Raw genomic sequence first — 22,308 nt, 5'->3', positions numbered from 1 at the left:
TTAGTCTCCTCCACAAGGAACCCAGCCGATGCACTCTGAGGCCACCCCACAAGTGAACAGAAGGGTGTGTGGGACAACCAGGAGGTTCGCTTCAGAGGGCATCCAGAGCCTGAACTGAGCTGGTAACAAAGGCACTTCCAGGTCATCCATCTACCCTGGACCTGGAAGTGGAAGAGCCCTAACACCACTGCTCAGTAGATACTGACTCATACAAGCAGCCCAGGGGGATTCAGACACCCTGACAGGAGGGACAACTGGCTGAGGGCACTGGCTGAGAAGGGGAAGGAGAGGGAACATCTGTTTAAGACAATGTGCTTCCCAGTGCTGCAGAGGACAATGGACACAGAGTGATGGTCACTGCCTGTGCACACTGAGATCCCACAGGACAGGACAGGGTTTTCCTAGCCCTCCCATCCCCATCTCCATTCCCAGCCCACACTGTGTTCCTGCAGGCTGCAGTGACAGAGGGAGGCTCTCCTCAGCCCCGAGCGCTCACCCCACAGCAGTGTGAAGGCCTGGCCGTGGGGCTGGAGGTGGTGTGGTGGGGGAGCCCAGCTCAGCCGCAGCCTTCTCCAGGAGCCGGCGGTTGGGCTGGCCTGCAGCCTGAGCCGCTCCAGAAAGGAGCTGCTGTAAGGAGGATGTGAAACCTTGTCATTGTGAAAGCGCCAGGCGACGGTTCATGCCAAGGCAAGGGGCGCCGGGGTGATTTCACTGCTGGCATGAGATGCAGTTTGCTGCCTGCCACCCGGGAGGGCTGTGCCCACCCTGCTGCACCTCTGCAGAGCTCTCCCCCCAGCACAGCAGCCCCAGCAAGCCTCCGGGAGTGTTGTCCATCCCCACCAGCCAGGGCAGCTAACAGCATGGCCAAGGCTGTCTCCAGGACCCAGCACCTAACCCACTGCTGCAAGACAGCTTCTTTGGGGCTGGGGTGGATTGGGGTTGAGATCCCTCCTTGCACTAGTGCATTGGGGTTAACTTTAAGGAGGTACCAGAACCCGGTCTGAAGCACTGCTGTAGCTGCAGGAGCCTATACCCTGTGGTTAGACAACTGCCTTAAAGTCACTCTCAGATGAGGCTCAGATAAAAACAGAAGTGTTAGTTTGCAAAATCTAAACTAGACAGCAGTTACAGAAGTTTATTAGACTCGTCTGTGAAGAACAGCAAAGATAACTTTGCCTGCCTGGCACCCACAGCCTGTAGTGTCCATGCACAAATAGCTGATGCTTCTCTGGCTGCAGCTCTGTCCATGTGTCACCCAGTTTCCTAGCTCTGCATTAAGGGAGAGAGGATTTGGAACGCTGTGGCCACACTTTTTCTTCTACCCTAACACAACCTTTAGGACTTCTTTGTACTCCAGCTTCCCTTTCCCTTTCTTCTTGGGACTTCTTAGTCTCCAGTGTAACTAGTAAGGAGCAGGTGTAACTAGTAAGGAGCAGGACTTTCCTACCCCTGCTGACCCCCTCTGCTGTGGGGTAAGCTGTTTCCCTTTTCCCACAGGGAAGAAAGAGGTCAGCTCTTAAGCCATGGATTAATAAGATCCCGCACTGGCATTGCTGCTGAAGTTCCCACATCACCAAGCCACAGGAGCCACAGCATGAAGCATCTCCCCACCAGCATGCCTACAGGCACACGGAGAGCCATAAAGACCAGAGCCTGGCATGACAGCAACCAGCTGCTTTGCTTACTGCTGAAGAGGTGGGCTGGGGTGAGCTGGCTACCTCAACCCCATCTGGGAGGCTGTGGGGTTCAGCTGCCCTCTCCCACTGCCTGCATGTAACACCCACTGGCATGTGAAACCTGCACTGTTAGACAAAAACGGTTTTTCTTTTCTATTGCACCACTTACCTGCTTGAACCAGCAGCAGTTTAGTGTCCCCCACCAGTGCCTGAATAGGGCAGCTGCAAAGGAAAATATGTTGGACTGAAGCAGTGGGGAAAATATCAGTCAGTCGAGGGGCATAAATATTAAAGGAAAAGTATCAAAGCAATGGAATGAGGATGAAAGGGGTTAATGCTTGGGTTTAGAGATCTACAGGACTTGTCATATCTTTGGCTTTTCAGGGAAGAACAAAGACAGGAAGGTAAAGGCAAACACTTGTGACAAGAAAGGTGGTGTGAAATCAGGAAGGTGCCCGGTAGCTTTGAGTTTCATGAAAAAGCAGGGCATCTCAAACAGACAGATGCCCATGAAATGTTATTTTTGGACACCACTTCAGAACTGACTTGGAGGGAAGTGTGACATTTACTGAGTCACCTCCACCACTTCCTGCAACACCTGGAGCTTACTTCAAGGGCTCTCATTTAGATACCGAGAACTTGCTCACTGTTCAGGATGAAAATAACACCGTTTACTTTCAGTTTTTCCTGCAAAGCTCTGCTGAGAGCATGGCCGGTGATGCAACAGCCTCGGGTGCAGGCGCAGCCCCCGTGTGCCGTTCACACAGCACAATGAAAGAGCAATTTAGAAGTTGTCAAGTCACCTGCTGCTTCTCCCAGGAGGTAACCAGCGACACGCAGCTGCTTTCTCCTTGGATCCAGTAACCAGTGATAAGACCTTCTTTATCCAAGCAGCCCGAACCATGCTGCATCCTGAACACGGATGGAGCTTTTCACGGTTTCCTCTGACTGCACCAACAATCTGTGGCCTCCTCAGCCACAAACACAAACACAGCCACAGCAGCTGCAGCATGAACAGAAATCAGTTTAAAGCACAGCTCTCAATCTCTGCCTTTGGGAAGAATCATTTGGGTCTCCCATGCCCCCGCTTCCTCCTGCCAGAGCCCTCCGAGGGTCAGGATGCACAGCCCCAGATTGCAAGCAACTTTAGAGAAGTTGAAAAGAAAAATTAAATCTAGTTAAAAAAAAACCCCCCACACTGACCAAACCAAGCCAGACCAAAAAACCCCAACACCACACAAATATTTCTTTAGTTTCATATTTAACTATTTTTACACATTTCTTCTGGTTTTAAATATGGAATATCCCCCTGGGGATGACTTCATAGTATATAGAACCATTTAGGCTTTACCCCTCTCTGCTTTGATAAGCAGTCTACCAATAAGGACAAGTTTTTCATCTTGGTGTAACATAATTTATACATTTTGCATCCAATCCAAGAGCATTTAAGGTGTTTCTTTCAAAAGCCAAAGCTGAATAAGGAACATCTTGGCCTTGCAAAGACAAAACCTTTCATTAAAAGCCATTACAGTCGCCAAGGATCAGCCACTTAAACCCAAGTGTCTTTGTTGGCAGCATATCGATTAAAACAACTGCTCCTACAGGATAAGGACACGTGAATGTTTAGTGTGTGAAGAAAAAGAAGAAAACAGAAGCAAACATGTCAAATGTTAACTTCTGGTGAACAGCTGAGAGCTTTTTGTATTGTGTAGAAATGTCACAGGTGAAAGAGGAACCAGGTTGTTTGCTGTTAGAAATGCCTCCTCCCACACCGTTCTAGTCTGAGAGCCATACATGCAGAAGGACCATGGAAGTGCTAGCAAAGGATAAAAAACATTCCTTTCTTATGAAACACCATTTTCTCAGGGGCTGTTCCACTTCAGAGTCAGGTGGGAGTAAAGTGCAAAGCTGTTTGAAGAGAGCTGTGAAACCACGTTGCTCAGCCCATGCACTTTGATGACAAGACCCCGGAGACCTGCTGAGCAGCAGCTCTGCAGCACAGCAATGTGACAGGAGACCTGCGCTCCCAAAAAACAAACCCAGTGGCGCAGACACTGTGTCCATGCCCTGGTTGCTCCAGGGCAGACTCAATTTAAGGGGAGAGCTCATTCATTTTCAGTCTCTCCGTGGTTTCTCTAGTCTGGGCTATTGACCAGAAGGCATAGAAAAATGTAATGTGGGCAACAAACTGCCTATTAAAATACAAACATTATGCATTAAGCCTGAAGGGCCTCAGGTTTCACACAGGTATATGACTGGACATTCAGCTCTGAAAAACGAGGCTGGGCAGGGTGAAACACAGTGATCTTCTTTCCAGCTGGATGTATTTTACAGCCTGTCAGTCTGCCACATTTAATGGAGGAGAGGAAAGACCAGTTGTGACGTGTACCCAAGCTGAGATTTTCTGATCAACCTTAATTTCTCTTTCTGGTAAACCTGGGGATTTTGTTCAGCCAGCCTCTGAAATCACAGTGCAGGCTGAGGCAGGTTATGAACCAAAATAAGGAGAGTGCTGTTGTGGATGGCCATGCTTCCTTTCTTGTGGGACTTGTCAGAAGAGGCATGCTGCATTTTTACTGGAAGGGGAAGTTAATCATCCAGAAGATGCAAACTCAAGAGAAAAGAAATAGGGTCCACTGAGATGCTTCCAGCTGCATGTCCATCCTGTCCAGTGCCTGCCTGGTCTCATGGGCAGGCTCAGCACCCAAATGTCTCCAGGGCTGAAGCTGCAGGGTTACTGCTGGGTGACAGGGACAGGTACCTCCCATGCTGCTGCCAAGGCAGCAAGATCTTGTGCACCACCACATTCTTCACAAAATTACAGAAAGTGGAAGTTTATCGTAAGTCCTTCCAATTAACCACCATAAAGCTCTGCAGTTAATCAAGCTGATTAAATGGATCAAACTTGTTAAGAACAGTTCTATCAAAACATTTACATTTCTGCTGAGCAGAGATTCATGTGACTTTGAACTGCAAAGTACACAGTTTGCCATGAGAGGACTAAAAAGAGGATTGGGAACATTAACCATGTGAAAAATCAAGCCTCTCTCTTCCTCTCCTAGTATTCATTTAAACAAAGGAGCTCCCCAGCCCATTAATTTCTTCACCCTATTGGGTATCTTCTACTTCTTGGGAAGAGAGGCACTGTTTGCCCATAGTGGAAGGCTTTCCTGGCATGTGGGTCTGAAGGTGAGGACTTCACCTCCCACCTTATGAAACATCTCCAAGCCAAAGTGCTGCCTGGGAGAGCAGCACCCCTTACCCAAACCATGGTATATCCCCATGGCATGTGTCCAGATAAAATGATGGCCTCATCTCTCAGGCTTGAGAGCGCCTGTAGAAGAAACACATCTGTAAGGGTACACAACACAAGCATTTCCATAGCTGTCTGGAAGATGAAAGTAACTCAGCAGGGGATTTTTCCTTGTATATAAGTCTGCTCAGCTTCAGGCTCCACAGAGATACAGTCCAGTAAAGGCCTTAGATGCCTAACTTCTTAATTTAGACACTCAAACCTCCTCTTCAGCTGTCGCCCAACCATGGAAAGGCAGTGCTGAGAGGCACTTAAAGTTCTCCAGTATCCTACATCCTTCAGGAAAGAGCTGAGCAGGTTGGTGGTGAGGTCCCATTTACCTGTGCTACATCAGGACCCACCAGCAATGTGTCCTCATAGAGCCTCACTTGGTGGGGCTGAGCTGGGAGCAGTCATGCCACAGGCTGAGCTGTACTGAGGGTTTTCCCTGAGCTTGGGAAGAGAGAAGCACCCTCTCACTGCACTCCACACCTATTGTAGGATAAATAACTTGTGGGGGTTGCTGTCTCTCTGCTCGCTGTAGAGCTTCAGATTCTTCTCAAATATTTAGCCCACCTTATTGATGAGTTATCTTTGCTGCCGCCACATACACTGCTTCCACAGCAGCTAGTTTGAATGTAGGACTGTGTGCCTGCCCAGCACTGCATCACAATAACGCCTTACCATTGAGGATTTAAACAGTGAGAGCGCACAGCCAGCTAAAAAGGCGGTGGGAATATGCCTTCCCCTTTCTCTCAAAGAGCATTTTCAGGAGAAGATCTGCATATTCAGCATTTTGCAGCAAGTTCTGCTAAGGCAAAGAAAACTTGGCATCGGCACTTCATTTTCTGTGCCATATGCTTTATGCGTTGGAGAGTTGCTTTTCCTGCAGGGGAGGGTGGATTGGCAGGTATGGAAAGAAATTCATTAAAACCACTCTGTTTGGTTCTTTGTGCTGGCCACTATTTCCATTTTGATTTTTATTTCTCATACCCTGAACAATCCTGAAACAAAGACATCCTCCCTTGGAGCACAACAAATACTCACGAAAGGAGTGTCTGAAAGGCCATGCTCCTTGGATGAGCCTGTAAAGCTTACAGGTTGTGGCTGGAATATTTCTAAAGAGAGTGGTAGAAACCAAGAGGCTGATAATAAAAGTAACACTTGCTATGAAACCAAATATACTGACATGCCATGCACAACCTCGGCATTGGTAAAGGTACCTTATCTGCTTATACATAAGCCACTCGCCTGCTTTCGCAAGAACAGGTTTCTTGGAAGATGCTTGTGCTGAGCTACCTGTTCCATTTTGCACTGCTTGTCAGATAAATGGCAGCCTTTTTAAGCGAAAGACAGACATTTGAGTATTTTAGATTCAGGGATTCTGGCCAATTCCTTCCCAAAAGTGGCTGGGGTTGAATAGCCAAAGAAAATTTATGCACTTAAACTTAATAGCGCTTAAACACTGCAAGTAACGACACAGAAATGGACAGAAGCCTGAGGGGTAGCAGAAATCTCCAAGACAAGGACTTTTCTGCTCAGAGAAACTGCCAGCAGCTCCTGATAATGGCCTTTATGAATGTATTTGCATGTTCTGCTCTTTAAATGTATACATTATTTCCAGTTAAAAGAAGTCTGCATTCATTCTCAGAGCCCTGTGATCTTTCTGCACCAAATGGTTTCCAGGTCTCTCCATAGGCTGTAGCTAGGTTTTGTTTACCCATACAAAACAAAGCTTTGAAGGGTTCAGACCTCAAAAGGAAAAAAATTAACCCAGCTGCCACAGGCAAAAAGGGTGGGACGTTTGGCTCCCACAGCCTTGGAGAAGCTTCCAGTTCACCGCCAGTTTAAGGCAGTGGCACTGGGGCGCTACCCAGACAAAGCAGCCTGCCTCTCTCCTTTCCCTGATTGTGAGGTTAGGTACAAAACCTATCCTGTTTCCATGCCTAATGCCTGCAGGGAAGAAACAGTCAGAAAGGTTTCTTACGAAAAATGAAATCTACATGGACATCCTTACAAATGCTCTTCAGGTAGCACATGTTTCATGGGCTGCGCTTAGGTATCATTTGCAGACTGGGTTGAAATTGGCTCCTAATGCACTTTGAATATAAAAATGAAGTGTCACCTGCACATACAAAGGGCATACATCATTCCAAAGCTTTTACCTGTCCAAACAATCAGCTCTTCAAACATCTGCCTGAGTTTCAGCAGAATACATTAGGGCCACACTAGTAACCACAGGCTGGACTGAGACAGCTCTGGCCCACCCTTCACCAGAAGAGCCTTGCTCACCATTTTAATGGCCTTTCTTTCCATTTAACCGAACTGCCCTGTCAGCCTGCCAGTCCTCAGGGAGTGCACAGTGTGGCTGTGAATGGGAAGGAATTGTTTCCCAGGCCGCAGAATTACAAACCTGCAAAGCATTTCTGTTTTGAAAGGATCATTTTGGATTTAGTGATGAGGAAGTGTGCATGAGCTTGGGTTTCTCATTATGATTTCAAGCTCACAAAAAACGTCTCCAAGATGGGGGAGTGGGAAAGAAAACAGCATCTAACAGCTCCTGCCTGGGACATGGGCATTGCAAGGAAACATATCTGGAAAAACAACCTGCAGCAGCTGCTGAAAAGAGCCTAACATACGGATAGGAGTAAATAGCAAACTAGACGCAGGTTTATAAAATAAGAGGGTCTGATTTTCACCTGCAGAGAGGTAAAGAACATTGTATGATAGAGCAGAAGGAAGATGGCTTCTCTCTGCAGCATGCTGCTGGGACTGAGCCATCCTCTAAGCAGAGAAAGCAACTTCAGGCACTCATGTGCCAAAGAGATGTTGGCATATTGGAAAGAATTCAGTAATGAACAACAGTCAAATAACTAAAGGGAAGATTAAATAACTAAATAATAAGTTTGGGCAAATAAATCCCCAAGAGGGAGATAAATTCATTTGAAGGTGTCAACATCAAGGAGAGAGTACTTGTTTACACAGCTCTAGGTGAAGCGTAACAAGAAAGGAAAATACCTCTTCCTGCAGAAAAGGAAAGTGCAAACCAGCAGCAAGAGCTGCTAGCCCCCTGCCACCAACCTCAACCCCTACCGAAACTTCTGTCGGTGCAAAGGTTGTCAGGCAAGCAGGGAGGACTCCCCACAATAACACCTTCCTGCGAGCCAACCTGCCACACACACAACAGCAGGGTCAGGGCCAGCATCTCACCCCCTGCGACTCCTCCTCCCACGGGGAGAGAGAAATCCAACGTGTGTCTCTTCACCCTTTACCATCACTAACATAATGTTTCTCCTCAGCATTTGATTCAACAGCAAACCACAAAGTAACTGGTAAGTCTGCAAAACAGCAAGTCCACCCCTGCAGTCTACAAATGCCCTATTACAAGCGCAGGCCAGTATTCCACTGTAGCAATCAGCTAACCGACTGCGTAGCAGCAGCCTTTCACCCGTACATGTATGTCTCTTCTGGTGGAGCCATCCACAGAGCCAAAGTTTCTCATTTCCTCCTGTAAGCGCTGTCTGGAATTACAGTTTCTTAACGCTTCCCATTAATGACTGCTTTCCATTACACACAGCTTTGCCAAAGCTCAGCTGCTCGAGCTCAAACACTCCATGCTGGACGTCTGCCTCAGGCAGACTCTTTTAGTAAATTTCAGCTAAAATAATCCAACTGTCTCCTAGAATAAGATTAGCAAGATATATGGTAGCTTGTTCTGTTCAAATAGAGAGATAAGTGCCTCTGTCTTCAGAGGCTGGCACCGATACCCAATCAAGGAAGGGGAATGTGCCTCTGCAAGGGTCCTAAGTTTTCCCACCTGTGGCCAAGTTACAAGTTACACAAAACTTCACTCTGCATATGGCCTGCTCGAGTTCAGCACATAATTTATCCGAGGACCCTTCCCCACACAGCCTCCACTCACCTACTAAGAACCATCCACTCTGAGCATTAAAAGAGGTAGAGCTGCCTGGGAGAAATAATACACACATATGCATTTGATCCTGCAGCTAAAAGCAACGCTATGACAATGCTTGTGCAGATGGGAACTGCGCTCAGGTGGTGAGGGCAGTGTTAAATCAAGCATTTCTAACCATTGAATGCTTGACCCTGCAAACTTCCCATGCTTTCAATCTACACTGGGTTTATCTCTTTTCCTTGATTTGCAAACAGCAAACTGAAACAAGAATGCAGGAATCCCATGGCATCACACTGGCCACCACATGACTCATCGGCAGGACGGGCTCTTACTCTCAGATGTTAATTCCATCGTGGTTGAAAAGCAGAATAACTGGGAATACTGATAGCCCATCAACCTCTGCTGAGAGAGCAGGCAGGAATGAGTCAACAGTGTGTGCCAATGGCTTCCCCAGATATTTGCTGACAACAGACAATTACTGCGCAGCAGAAACCCTTGGGTCTGCTGTATCCCAGGTTCTGCAGGAGGTGTGATCTGATGGGGAGAGATACTCCCAAACCTGACTCCTCCTGCTCCTCCTGGTCCTTCCAGCCTGTCTTCTGCCTTGATCCTCCTCCCAGGTCCAGCTCCACATCTCGTATCAGTCCCTCTCTCCAGCAGGGGGTCCTCAGCCTTTGCACTGCAAGAGGCTGCAGTGGGAGGAGAGCTCCCTCACTCTCTCAGCCAGGTCCTAGCCCTATTCAACACCAGCCTTTCCACGTGTTCACCTAAGATCAGCAAACGAGCACATCCAAGAGCATCTCTGGGTCCGGTCCCCAGCACCGAAGTGACCCTGTCAGCACAGAAAAACAACTTCAAAGAGCAGCTGCTCTGCACCTGCAGCAGGAGGCTGCAGTGTACCTGCTGTACTCTCGTCTGTGATTTAACCACAGGACTTAAGCAAGTTTCCACTGAGCAAGTACCTTCAGAAAATTCAGCTTCTAACTCCTAAGAAGTTTCTGTTGAGTGTCTGAGATCTGAAGTTTTTTTACCTGAGGTTTCTTAGTTCAACATTTTTTTTTCCCCATGAAGAACAATCAAAGGCACATTCCTGGTATCTGCCAGATTTCAAGCCTCTCCTCCAAAGGCAGAAACGTGGCAGAGGTTCTCAACAGATCACTTCAAGAACATGCTTGAATATAAAGACAAAAATTGTTTCCCTTGTCTCTTTCTTGTAAGCAAACAAAAACGTTTCTTGCTGAAGCTTCCCAGACGCATTCACCCTGGGACAGATACCCAGCACAGAAAAAAGCACCTGAGTGGTAAATGGTTCAGGGGGTTACAGGCAACTAAACATTTGGTCTTACAAAAAATGTTGGCTAGCCTTAAAACCAGAGCACCAAAGTCATCAATTACGTGTAATTTAAACTGCGCTTCTGCTGAGCCAGGAGCAGAGATGAACAGAAAGTACACAAATTTGATGGTAAATTCCCCAGATTTGGGATTGCTCTTGTACATTCACAGAAGACCATGGTGAAGGCACTGGTTACCTCTGGAGGTGCCTGTGCTCTGCCACAAGCTGCCCAGGCGGAGGCTGTTTGAGATCTAGATGAGCTCAGTGGGTGACTCTCCCCAGGACCTCCACTGGCTCCTCACAAGCCCACTCTGGGACCCAGGGCCGTATCTCCCCATCTCCCCAGCACTCAAGGACCTCCAGACAAGGTTACTCATCCTGGGAGGACAGCAAGGGGATGCAGGTGCCAAGCAGACATATTGCCTTACTTGGCGCTCCATTGGGAGCTAGACACAGAGCGTGACTGAGCGGGGCAGGGGGGCAAGGGCCCAGCTTCTCCAATTTACTGTGTGTGTGTAGATTATTTAGAGCCTGGAGTAATGGGCGCCGTCAGAGAAGGGTGTTGCCAAACACAGGGAAAGCCAAGGGTTGTTTTTGTTTCAGATGAGGCCAGGATGAGGCATCACTGCAATGATGCTACAACATGACTTACTTAGCTGAGCCTCACCCCACCTCTGGTCTGTCACTCTGCTGAGCATTTCCATCACCCGCTGGCTCTCTCCATATTGCCATCACCCTAAAAATAGATCCTACACACATGCACGGTGTTCCCTGCCCTGTATCCCCTGCCACCCCTCTGGCAATACCTGCCAGGCCAGCGTGTCAGCTCTTCCTGCACCAGGACATTGTGCCAACACCTGCCAAGGCACTATGCCCACACTGGGATACTCTTGCTCGGGAACCATCTGCGCAGCATGTACAATCCTCTGCCACCTCATTTCCAAAGCACAGACAAGCCTCTGTGAGGACACAAGCAGGAGGCAGGTAGCTGGTCTGCGGGCAGAAGGGCTCAGCCTGTCCTCTCTTCCTTCCTCTCACCTCCTGCTTTATTCCAAGGATGTTCCAAGCACACTTGAAGCACAGCTGGAGCCACAGCACCTGCTGAATCACCTTGCAGGGGTGTCTTCGCCTGTAACCAACAAGCAGGCACCAGCATTGCACAGTGCTGCTCATTAAATCCCTTCTTTGTATGAACACCGTGATGTCCTTGTAAATGGGAACCCATTTATTTATCATTTTTTGCTGACAACAAAAGAAAGGCGTAGAGTGCAGGGGGCAAGAGAGGAGTGTATTTTCATTGCTGTGGTTTTGATTTTGCCTGGGCAATACAGAAAAGCTGTCACTACCCAGAGAGGACAGTGCAGCCACTGCCAGGGCAGTGACTTGGGGGTGAGCAAGCGGGCCTGTGAGCCCAGCAGTGCAGCACTATGTAGGGAACCCATCCACAACTTTTCATGTGAATAATTAAAACCCAAGCCTCCTCACTCTTCTCTGCTCTCCAAGCTCTCCCCATGTTTCTTCCATAACCCCATTTTCAGCTCTCTTGCTTCTTTCCACTGCCATTTTACAGATACTTTGGCAGGGAGCATCCCTGTGCTGAGATGACAAATGTATAAGGCAAAGGGCTGCAGCAAACACCAGCCAGCAGCCCCTCACCCCTTCCTCTCCTCCTCAAAGTTCACACAGTTTAGTATGCAAGCTTCCTGCTGCTGCCCAGCCAGCTCGCTATTCATGGGCAAACTGTGCTCCTCCGCTTGGCTCCCAAAGAAGAATAAGTATAAAAAGCCCTGAAAGTCTTGCTGCTGAGCCAGCAGGAAACTGCTCTGAGCATGGGAACCGAGAGAACCGCTGCGGCCAGCACAACAGGCATTGTTTGGGAGGAAATCCCGGCAGCAGACACAACTGCCTACGCACACACATATATTTTATGTATATATATATTTATATATACGTATGTGCTGTGTGAGGGTTTGGAAAAGGAGAAGGTTAGGGAACTGTATGAAGAGGGAAGAATAGATCAGCAGAATAAGAGAGCTGCTCAGCCAAGCTAAACAGCTGTTTCACTAGCCAAATAACTGACCTGTTTGCGCATGTGGGACCTTAGGGTAAAGCAATGTCTCTGGGCTCAGTTTCTTGACCTTGGTCTTTTGACAGGTCTTTCTATGTGCCTGTTTTTGTTTCCCCACTTGCCTGTTTGGATTTACGCCAGGGAGCAGGTTTTTTAACTGGATTCCCTTCGAGTGAAAGGGAACCAGGAGATGGACTCCAGGAGAGTACCTCCTGCCTGTGCTCCAAGCCCCAGTGAGCATCCCTGGGAACCAGAACAGAGGCAGTCTGGTATAAACCCCTGACATATCAAGTCCTCAGCACTGAACATCTACATCTATGGATCTGCTCCTACTGCATCACACCAGCTGCTAACATAGGCACAGTATATCTGCAAACATAGTAAATTTTAGTGCAAGAAAGAGAAGGAAGAAGGAAAAGCTTGAATTACGTAACTTTTTTCATCAGAAAAAGAATAAAATCCATGATAAAACAGCGCACAAACCCCACATTCACAAGAAGTCATAACATTTGAGTGTGACAAGACTAAAGTGATCTAGAAGTATTTGAACCATATGTCTTACAGTCTTTCTTGATAGAGATGCTATGGAGAAAAAAACCTGAGAGCAACAGGTCATGCCAACCAACTCAGCATCTCTTGCAGCCATTTCAAGGACCAGCAGCTGTGAAAACCCCAGATAAGAGAATGTGTGACCACAAATCTCATAACCATAAGGCTAGAAGAGCAACACACGTGCCTTGGGAAATGAGAAAGCAAGCAGAATGAAAGAGCCAGACTTCAAGTCAACATGAAGACATGCAAGTGACAGATTGTCATTGTAGGGTTGATCCTTGTTCCCCAGCTACTCCAGACTGAACAGCATTATGAGCACTACGAGGAAAATACCCAACATTTATGCACAGCCACATTTCTGAACTGCCTTCAAGCTTTCTGTATTAGGATTTTACTCGCTACACAGAGAGTTGTCAGCTGTGCAAGTCAGATCTGGATGGAGCTCCAAATTCTTCAAATGGCTCCTCTTTGGGGAGAAAAGGGGAGTTGAGCTGGGGCTGTATTCTAGTCCCTCTGTAGTTGTAGGACCAGATGGAGGTGCATCTGTACAACCGAGGTAATTCCTTTCATTTGGTTAGACAATTTTGGAGTAGGAAACCTCAATGCACAGGCTTGTTTTGCATGAACACCAAAAAGCAGTTTGGGAACCTGGCCGAAACAAGCTGATTCTCCAGAGTCTGTAACGCCAGCAGAAAAATGCGGGTAAGAGCTTACCTCTGCTATTAGCAGCTTTCCCATAGTAGGTTTTTCCTGCACCATATGGGAGCTCTGGATTACTCAGTACTTCTGCAGTGCTCCTACTTCTGAAAGTCCACTGCAGGGTCAGGAGGCTGCTGAGGGAGGAGCCAAACCCTCACCTCCTGGGCTTCCTAAAGGAAAGCCCTCCAAAAATGGATGTATCTTAACACTGTGCTAACTGCCTTAATGACACTAGCATGCAGGTGCTGAGCAGCAATGGAGGGCTGTGAGCTGCCAAGAGCCAAGCGGTGGGAAAGGCAGCTGGTTTGTGCACAGGTAATCTGGGATGTTCAGAGCAGCCATGTGGAGTCAAGAAGAGAAAACGTGACCAGTCCTTCATAGCAGAAAGGATGGAGTCATGCACAGATTTTAGTCGGAAATGTGAAGCTCAGAGCTTCCCCCCAGCAACCCTCCCTGCTATGGCTGCCTGGAAGCAAACCAACCAGTGCTCCAGGGAGCAGCAGCCCCTCAGCCCCTCACAGCTGCCCAGTTCCCAGGCTGCAGGGTGGCGACATGGAGCAGAGGCACTCGATCTTCTCCTCACCCATCCTCATTCCAAGAGCACTTTGAGTAAATGGAATTAAATTGCAGCATCACATTCCTATGCAGCAAATGGGCTGCACCACAGACTGCACCTGGCTATGGTAGCATTGCACGCACACTGCACCACAGGCACAGCTGCATGGCTTCCTGTGCACACCTGTATGTGCAGTGCTGGTCACAGGGAGCAAACAAGCAGCCCAGAGCCTCCCAGGTCTTCACAGGATGAGCAGAGAACAGGCTGTTCCTCAGCAAGCGCAGTGGTCGCTGTGTCACCTGTGTCCTCCACATGAAGCGTAGGGACTGGGGGAGCAGGACCTGTGCTGGGGCTGGAAAAAAGACCCATGTCACCAGGGCTCAGGAGCAGAGGAGAAGGGGTGACCCCCCTCAGCAGGCTGCATGGGCTCTCACACACAGCCTTGGCACTGAGCCTCCCTGTTGACCAGGAAATTGGCCGCTGTTGTGCAGAGTCCATTCAGCCTCCCAGGCCCATTCAGCACACTGCTAGTGGGTGGACTGCCAGCGAGGCAGACACCCATTAACAGTCACCGTGCGCCCTGCGTTCAGCAGTTCCCTGCATTCACCACCCGCTGGGTGGGATATCCATCAGCGGCTCCAAGGAGAAAGGCCCTGCATGTTTGCCGGTATTTGTTAGGGAGCTCAAAGAGGAGAACAAATCTGTGAAGCAAGACAATACTTCTAATTTGAAGGGGAACATTTCTTCCTCCATTAATTATTTCCCATGCTATTCCTGGCAGTGACCTTCATCAGGAAGGAAAAAAATTCATATTTGTTTTTATATCTTTCATCCAACTTCCTATACCAAAGCCTCTGGCTAGAATGAGTCACATTTACATCAGCCATCACATTACATTACGCTGTATCAGTGCTGCTACCTGTCTTGCCTTCCTCACCATTTGGGTTTGTTAGCATTAAACCAGGCAATTTGCAGCTATATTTAAAGATTACCTGTCTCAGTGGCAGTGCCCATAATACCGTTGTTTCATCTTTGGAAGTAATACTGTGAGGATTACGTTTGAGACTGCTGGCAATCCGCCCTGGATTGAAAGGAAATTATCCTGGTTCTGGGCAGAGAAGTGTTCACTCGTTGCAGAGAAGGCATCTCTCCTCCAATGCCTACTATGAAATCCCTTAAGTGCACCACTGGCTGTTTATGGGCTCACTCATCCCTTTAGAGATTCCTAGCATTATTTCTGCTCCCTCCATGCAACCGATCTCCATGCTGAAATCACAGCCCCCAAAAGGCAGAGTGTAACCCTTCTGGTTGATGGGATGACTCTCACAGTTCCTTGTCAGCCATTAGGCCAGCTGCCCCTGACTGACAATTTAAAGGGTTGACAAGAAACTCCACCAGGTAAGTCTTAGCCACTTGCACCCCTCCAAGAGGACTTCCCACAGAAGGCAGTGGGCTGGTCCACGGTCTCTCATTTGATTCACACTTGCTTTCTTCCTCTGCTTTACAATCAGTGCTCACAAAGCATCATTTTTTGCATGAAAGGGACACTTGCAAGCAGGTTAGCTTCCAGACATTTCATTTGGGTTTTAAATGGACTGCGGCAATGGCCGGAATCTCCTGCCAGAACTCAAGCCACACCATGCCAGCAGCTGTATGAGTGCACAGGAAGAGTCTCAGCCCTCAGCTTCTTCCAGCTTAAAAGTGAAGCAATCAAAAGGTTAAAAGAAAAATGGTATGATAGAGCTTGCAGCATAACAACGTACCTGAAAAAGAGTTTGATTTTCATCCCACAGAATCCCAAGGAATCTCAGTAAAAATGTAGGTATCCCACAGAGGCTGCACATTTTTGGCTCCCTCACAAACGCTGTTGTTATGTGTCCTTCATTACTGGGAGATCCTGCAGTATGAGGATGTAACAAATGTTGTCTGCTGGCCCTGCAAAGGACCTGTTCCACCCTTGAGCCATGGCTCATGGCACACCAGCTGGGCCAGTGCAGAGCATACAGATCTCTTTTTTTAAGAAAAACAACATACCTCAGTGTGAAGGCAACTAATTCAAGGCAAACTGCAACAAGTGCGACAAACAGAAAGAGGTAAGAAAGTTTAAAGGGTACTTCATAAAAGTATGTTTATTTTGCTGACATCCCTAGAAGAGATCATAGTCTGGAAAGGGCACAATGCTTTCAACAGACGCTGTTTCTAGTGCAGGCCTATGTGATTTTCCGTGACTTGAGTACTAGTCATAGAATCATAGAATAGTTAGGGTTGGAAAGGACCTTAAGATCATCAAGTTCCAACCCCCCTGCCATGGGCAGGGACACCCCACACTAAACCATGTCACCCAAGGCCTCATCCAACCTGGCCTTGAACACCGCCAAGGATGGAGCATTCACAACCTCCCTGGGCAACCCATTCCACTGCCTCACCACCCTAACAGTAAAGAACTCCTTCCTTATATCCAATCTAAACTTCCCCTGTTCAAGTTTTAACCCATTACCCCTTGTTCTGTCACTACAGTCACTGATGAAGAGTCCATCCCCAGCATCCTTACAGGCCCCCTTCAGATACTGGAAGGCTGCTATGAGGTCTCCACGCAGCCTTCTCTTCTCCAGGCTGAACAGACCCAACTTTCTCAGCCTGTCTTCATACAGGAGGTGCTCCAGTTCCCTGATCACCCTTGTGGCCCTCCTCTGGACTTGTTCCAACAGTTCCATGGCCTTTTTGTGTTGAGGACACCAGAACTGCACACAATACTCCAAGTGAGGTCTCACGAGAGCAGGGTAGAGGGGCAGGATCACCTCCTGCGACCTGCTGGTCACGCTCCTTTTGATGCAGCCCAGGATACGGTTGGCTTTCTGGGCTGCGAGCGCACACTGAAGGTGGCTCATGTTCATTTTCTCATCGACCAACACCCCCAAGTCCTTCTCCGCAGGGCTGCTCTGAATCTCTTCTCTGCCCAACCTGTAGCTGTGCCTGGGATTGCCCTGACCCAGGTGTAGGACCTTGCACTTGGCATGGTTAAACTTCATCAGGTTGGCATCAGCCCACCTCACAAGCGTGTCGAGGTCCCTCTGGATGGCATCCCTTCCCTCCAGCGTATCAACTGAACCACACAGCTTGGTGTCATCGGCAAACTTGCTGAGGGCGCACTCAATCCCACTGTCCATGTCACCGACAAAGATGTTGAACAAGACCGGTCCCAACACCCATCCCTGAGGGACACCACTCGTTACCGGTCTCCAGCCGGACATTGAGCCATTGACCACAACTCTTTGCGTGCAGGCAGACAGCCAGTTCTTTATCCACCGAGTGGTCCACCCATCAAATTGATGTCTCTCCAATTTAGAGACAAGGATGTCGTGTGGGACAGTGTCGAACGCTTTGCACAAGTCCAGGTAGATGACGTCAACTGCTCTGCCCCTGTCCATCAGTTCCGTAGCCCCATCATAGAAGGCCACCAAATTGGTCAGGCAGGATTTCCCCTTAGTGAAGCCATGCTGGCTGTCACCAACCACCTCCTTGTTTTTCATGTGCCTTAGCATGCCTTCCAGGAGAATCTGCTCCAAGAGTTTGCCAGGCACAGAGGTGAGACTGACTGCTCTGTAGTTCCCCAGGTCATCCATTTTCCCCTTCTTGAAAATGGGGGTTGTATTTCCCTTCTTCCAGTCGTCGGGAACTTCACCCGACTGCCATGATTTTTCAAATATGATGGCCAGTGGCTTCCCTGAGCTTCAGGTTGAATCACAGGATTTTATTCTTTAAAAAAGCCCAAGAAAGCCACTTTCAATATATATATTCAGTCTCTAAATAATTAAATAAACAAATAAGACACATGAAAATAAATAAGATTTTTCTTTAGATTTACTGCTGCTTTCCTTACGCCATCGGAAATAGGCATGGAACACTTTCAGTGACTTATTTTCATCCTGAAATAACAGGCACGCATTAATATCCATTGCAAAACCATCTCTTGATATTCTAAGCTTTGTTGATAGAGGAAAGCAGGCACACAGGCCCTCCCAAGCAAGCTCTTATTCACAGGTACAAACCCTTTTTCAGTGATGAATGAACCCTTTCAGAAATGCTAATATCGGCACTTACACAAAGTGGCCAATGTAAACACTAGCTGCTGGTTCATTGTTCTTTTTGTATCCTTTGCCAATTTACAGCTCTTCAGAGTGAGGTTGGAAAAAACCAGCATTTTGTTGTAAAAGAATGAAAATGCATTTCTGAACCAAAATCTGCTGACGGGAATAGATGACAGCAATCCCAAGAAAAGGCTTCCCTTTGAACCCAACCAGTGTGAGAGAGGAGGAAAGGCAGCAAGAAGATGGGGATTTTGGAACTTGAATCCTATCTCACTGCTTGCATTCCCCCAGGAGATTTTACTACTACCTCTGAAGGCAGCAGCCAAAAATATGCCTTGATGTATTTTTTATCCAGAACTACCTATATTGATAGATTACATTTGTGCGGTTGAAGCACTGAACCAGAGATAGGGCCTTTGTTCCTGCTTCTACCACAGGCTCTCAGTGTGTCCTTGGAGAAGCAACTGGAGTTCATGTGCCTCACATGTGCCAAGCAGAGGAGAGACCTCTTCCAGCAAAGCCAGCATGGAAGAAAGTTCTGTGCATCATGAAATAGATCCCACCACACTGAGTCCTCCTGAAACCAATGAAACAAAATTGACATTGGTCACATTCAGGCTGCCCTAAAATTAATTATAAGATTCATGAGGAAAGAAATTATTCAGTTCAGAAATTACCAGCAACAAACTTCTCTTCTGGGCTTACTGCTTCCACAGATGAGCCAAATAAAGGACCATTTGAAAGGTCCTGATGCATTTCAGTGCAAAGCAACTGGCTTTGCTTTGATTGCTCGGGAATGTGACTTAAATTAGGCCAGCTTTCTTCTGAAGAGGACCGCAGTTCCTCACATGATCCTTAGCACAGCCCAACCACAGATGGTGACCTCTCCGGCTAAAGCCACAGGACATGCAACTCTGCCCTGGGACATCTGCCCCATTAAAGAGAAAATTGGATGGAAATGGCGCTGTCAGAAGAAACTGTTAAGGGCAGCAATAGGATTACAGGAAAAAAAAAAAGCACTTCATCAAATCACAGGGGACAATCATCTCTCATTACTTGCACTCTTCTCCCCCAGGTAACTGAGCATTGCTGGATAAAGCTGGGGGAGATGGGGAGGTGGAGGAGCAAGAAGCAGTCTTTTTCAGTAAGGGAACATACACAGTAAATAACAGCTGCAATGGCTCCCTCGTGCATTGAAAACATTATAATTTGTGAGTTTCCTTCCCAAAATCAGGCTTTAATGGGAAGCAAGTTTCACCCTTTCTAAAGGAGTACTCTACAATAAGCTTGTTAAGCTTGGAAAGTGCTGTGGGAGCCCCTGGGATGAAAGGCACTCTAGGAATGAAAGCTGATATTTACAATTATTGCTTGAAAGGAACAGAGATGAACACCATGTAAAATATGAATAGCTGCTGGTGCTAAAAAACAGATCATTGACTTGGTGCCAGAGAGGATATTCCCAGCTCTCAAACCTGGATGACAAGGATTTAGGAGATACAAGAAGTGGAAGAGACTCCTGCAAATAACAGCAAAAGCCAAACTGATTGCAGGACAAAGAGGTTTTTTGTGGGTTTTTCTTTTCTTCCTCCTAAAGTGCAGGCCATATGATCTCTCTCACCCCAGCTCTGCCAGCCAAAAGGGACACCCATTAACAACAGTAAGTACTGCTGGATTGTACTCCTCTAAAAGGAGGAACCTACAGATCCCTTAGGACAGGAGGGGAGAAAAGTATCCTTGGTAAGTGGTCAAATGTTATGGATTGGCCTGAATAGATTCTTATCTCATCTCACCTCACTCAAAGGACTAAGAAGTAGAAGCACTCCAGGCTAATGTAAATTAAAATTCTCTATTTAAGAAAACTATGAAGGGGAGAATCAGGCTAACAGGTTCTGCTCCTGCAAACACCTACCTGCATGAATCTCTTCTGCTGATTTTACACTGGGCATCTGGCCCCCTAATGTGAGACTCTACAGCTCCTAGGAAGAACATTTTTCCATCCAGACCTGGTATTGAGATATCTTCACCTTAATCTCCCAGTCTTCCACTTTTCCTTGAGAAGAGCTAAAAAAAAACCCCTTTGACAGAAAGAATTCTGCTTCTTCACTTCTTCAAAAACAAGCTTGAAAGTGACTCTAGTGCATAAGAAACCTTCACAGCAAAACCCCACAGGATCTCAAGAAGTTGGGTTTTTTTTTAACTCAAATATAGCAGTGAAGAACACAGCATGCACCAGAGGCTGAAGGCTAATTCCATACGCATTTAAATTAGATATAAGGTGTGACATATTTTTTTAACGAGCAAGCATGATTAACTACTGCAATGAATAAACAAGAAGGGCTGCATTCTTCAGTTCCCAGGCTCCAAATTCCTTTCAGAGGCACACTTCAAGAAGACATAGGTTCATGGCTCTAGTGACATGAGTTCACTAGTTAAGACCCCACACAGGCTAGCAGCCCTCTGTGTTACTTGGGGCAAGCGTTGTAACCTCTCTGCAGGCCAGTCTCCCACTTTCTAATGGGGCTATGCCCTACATGAGCCAGGAGAGCGCTGTGACTGTGCTCCCTGAGCCACTGAGCAGTGTCCTGGCCTCGCCTCTGACTCTGGAGAAGTGCCATTTCAACACTAACAGGACTGGTCTGTACTTAGGGCCCCTCCCTGATGTGCAGACGTGATGTAAGGGAGCAAAGGGCCCCCCACAGTGCATCTGCTGGTGGTACCCCAGCTGGGGCTAGGGTGCAAAGCATGCTCATACAAGCTCCTCTCTATCAGCAACACTTCCTCTTCCTGGCACAGCCTAATACAGATGGATCTGTATTAAAAATAACAGAAAGTCCTTGGTCTTTCCCCCCCCGCCATTCTTTTTTCCTTCCCTTCAGCTATTTAGGCCAACTCTGGCTAATCACGCTTTCTAACTTATACTCAGTCACTGCCATGGCAACCATTTCAACATGCAGTTCATAGACTACCTCTGAGATGTACAGCCCCTTTGAGAAACACGTACACCTTGATGCTTCAGGAGAGGCATTAAGAGAGGAGAATGATCATCTGCTATGCTGACACATTTTTCTACAGTCTTACCTCTGGCAGCATGAATCTCTTCTTTTAGCTCTGAATAGCTCATCACTTGTTCTGTTCCCTTTCCCTCCCCCCCAAAATAGGTACTTTAAAAACTGACACAGATTTATGGAGATAAAAAAGAAAAGGTGTAGGAAGGGAAATGCACTTGGAAATCCCATTCTCTGGTCTCTAAATTCACCCTTGTAAGAATGCTGCAAAGCCTGTCCTGTTACTGCTCTGAAGGAAATCCTGTTTTGTTCTGTTGTGTCACCAAGGAAAAGAAGAAAGCTCTGGGGGCTTGCTTTCTGGTTTTATTGAACCTCAGGAGAGAGATGGCAGGTCAGGAGTAGGGTAGTTGCTGCTTCTTCCTCCTTTGCAAAATGGCTCCTGTTCAGAAGTGCAACTGCCCTGCAACATCCAAATATAGGTCTGCATTTATTCAGGTGTAGAGAGCGAGATTTGAACAGCACTGAAAAAGATCTATCTGGAACATGCAGATGTGTTTTTCCAACAGTCACCTCTGAGGATCTTGCCCAAGATGGATGTTATTAGGCTTGCTTTTGACTAGTCGTCATGCCTGCCCCAGACATGCAGCCAGCATAGGAAGGTGCTGCAGTGAGAAGCTACACGAGTGTCTGCCATGCTGGTTACGAACCGATCAGTTATTCTGCTCACACCTAACACGCTCTTCTCCCAGGTGCAGTCAGAGGGGAGGCTCTGACTGACAGTACCACAGTATAAAAAAACCTCTTTTTCATTTCCTCATGTAATTTTGGCTGCTGTGCGGAAGAATCTGATTCCACGACTTGAATGTTTTCTTTAATGTATTTGTGTGTGTAGGTTTCAAACATGCACATAGCACACACAGTGTCATGCTGATCCTTATCAGGTGTAATTACACTATACATTCCTTTCTTCCCATCTGTTTCTCTGTTTTTATCACTGTCCTTTGTCAGCTGGCCAGCAGCCACAAGCAACACCTGCCCCCACCACTACGAACTACTTGCCATCAATAAGAGAAATGCTTCTGTACTGACCAAGGGAGAGGAGAAATCCAGATGCACTCATAAG

At 47.4% G+C, this 22,308-nt stretch overlaps 1 protein-coding gene across 3 annotated transcripts in view; it reads right to left on the bottom strand.

Annotated features, from left to right (window-relative positions):
* TOMM20 (translocase of outer mitochondrial membrane 20) overlaps positions 1-22,308 on the bottom strand; it is a 60,632-nt gene that overhangs the window by 5,693 nt on the left and 32,631 nt on the right. For all 3 annotated transcript variants that reach the window (XR_013956743.1, XR_013956745.1, XR_013956746.1), the window contains exon 7: positions 1,846-1,898. The gene's annotated coding sequence lies outside the window, so the exon portion shown is untranslated. The remainder of the gene's footprint in view (positions 1-1,845; positions 1,899-22,308) is intronic.

The sequence above is a fragment of the Psittacula echo genome, assembly GCF_963264785.1.
Source record: "Psittacula echo genome assembly, chromosome: 4".
NCBI classification, from domain to species: domain Eukaryota; kingdom Metazoa; phylum Chordata; class Aves; order Psittaciformes; family Psittacidae; genus Psittacula; species Psittacula echo.
This window is presented reverse-complemented; position numbering and strand designations above follow the sequence as displayed.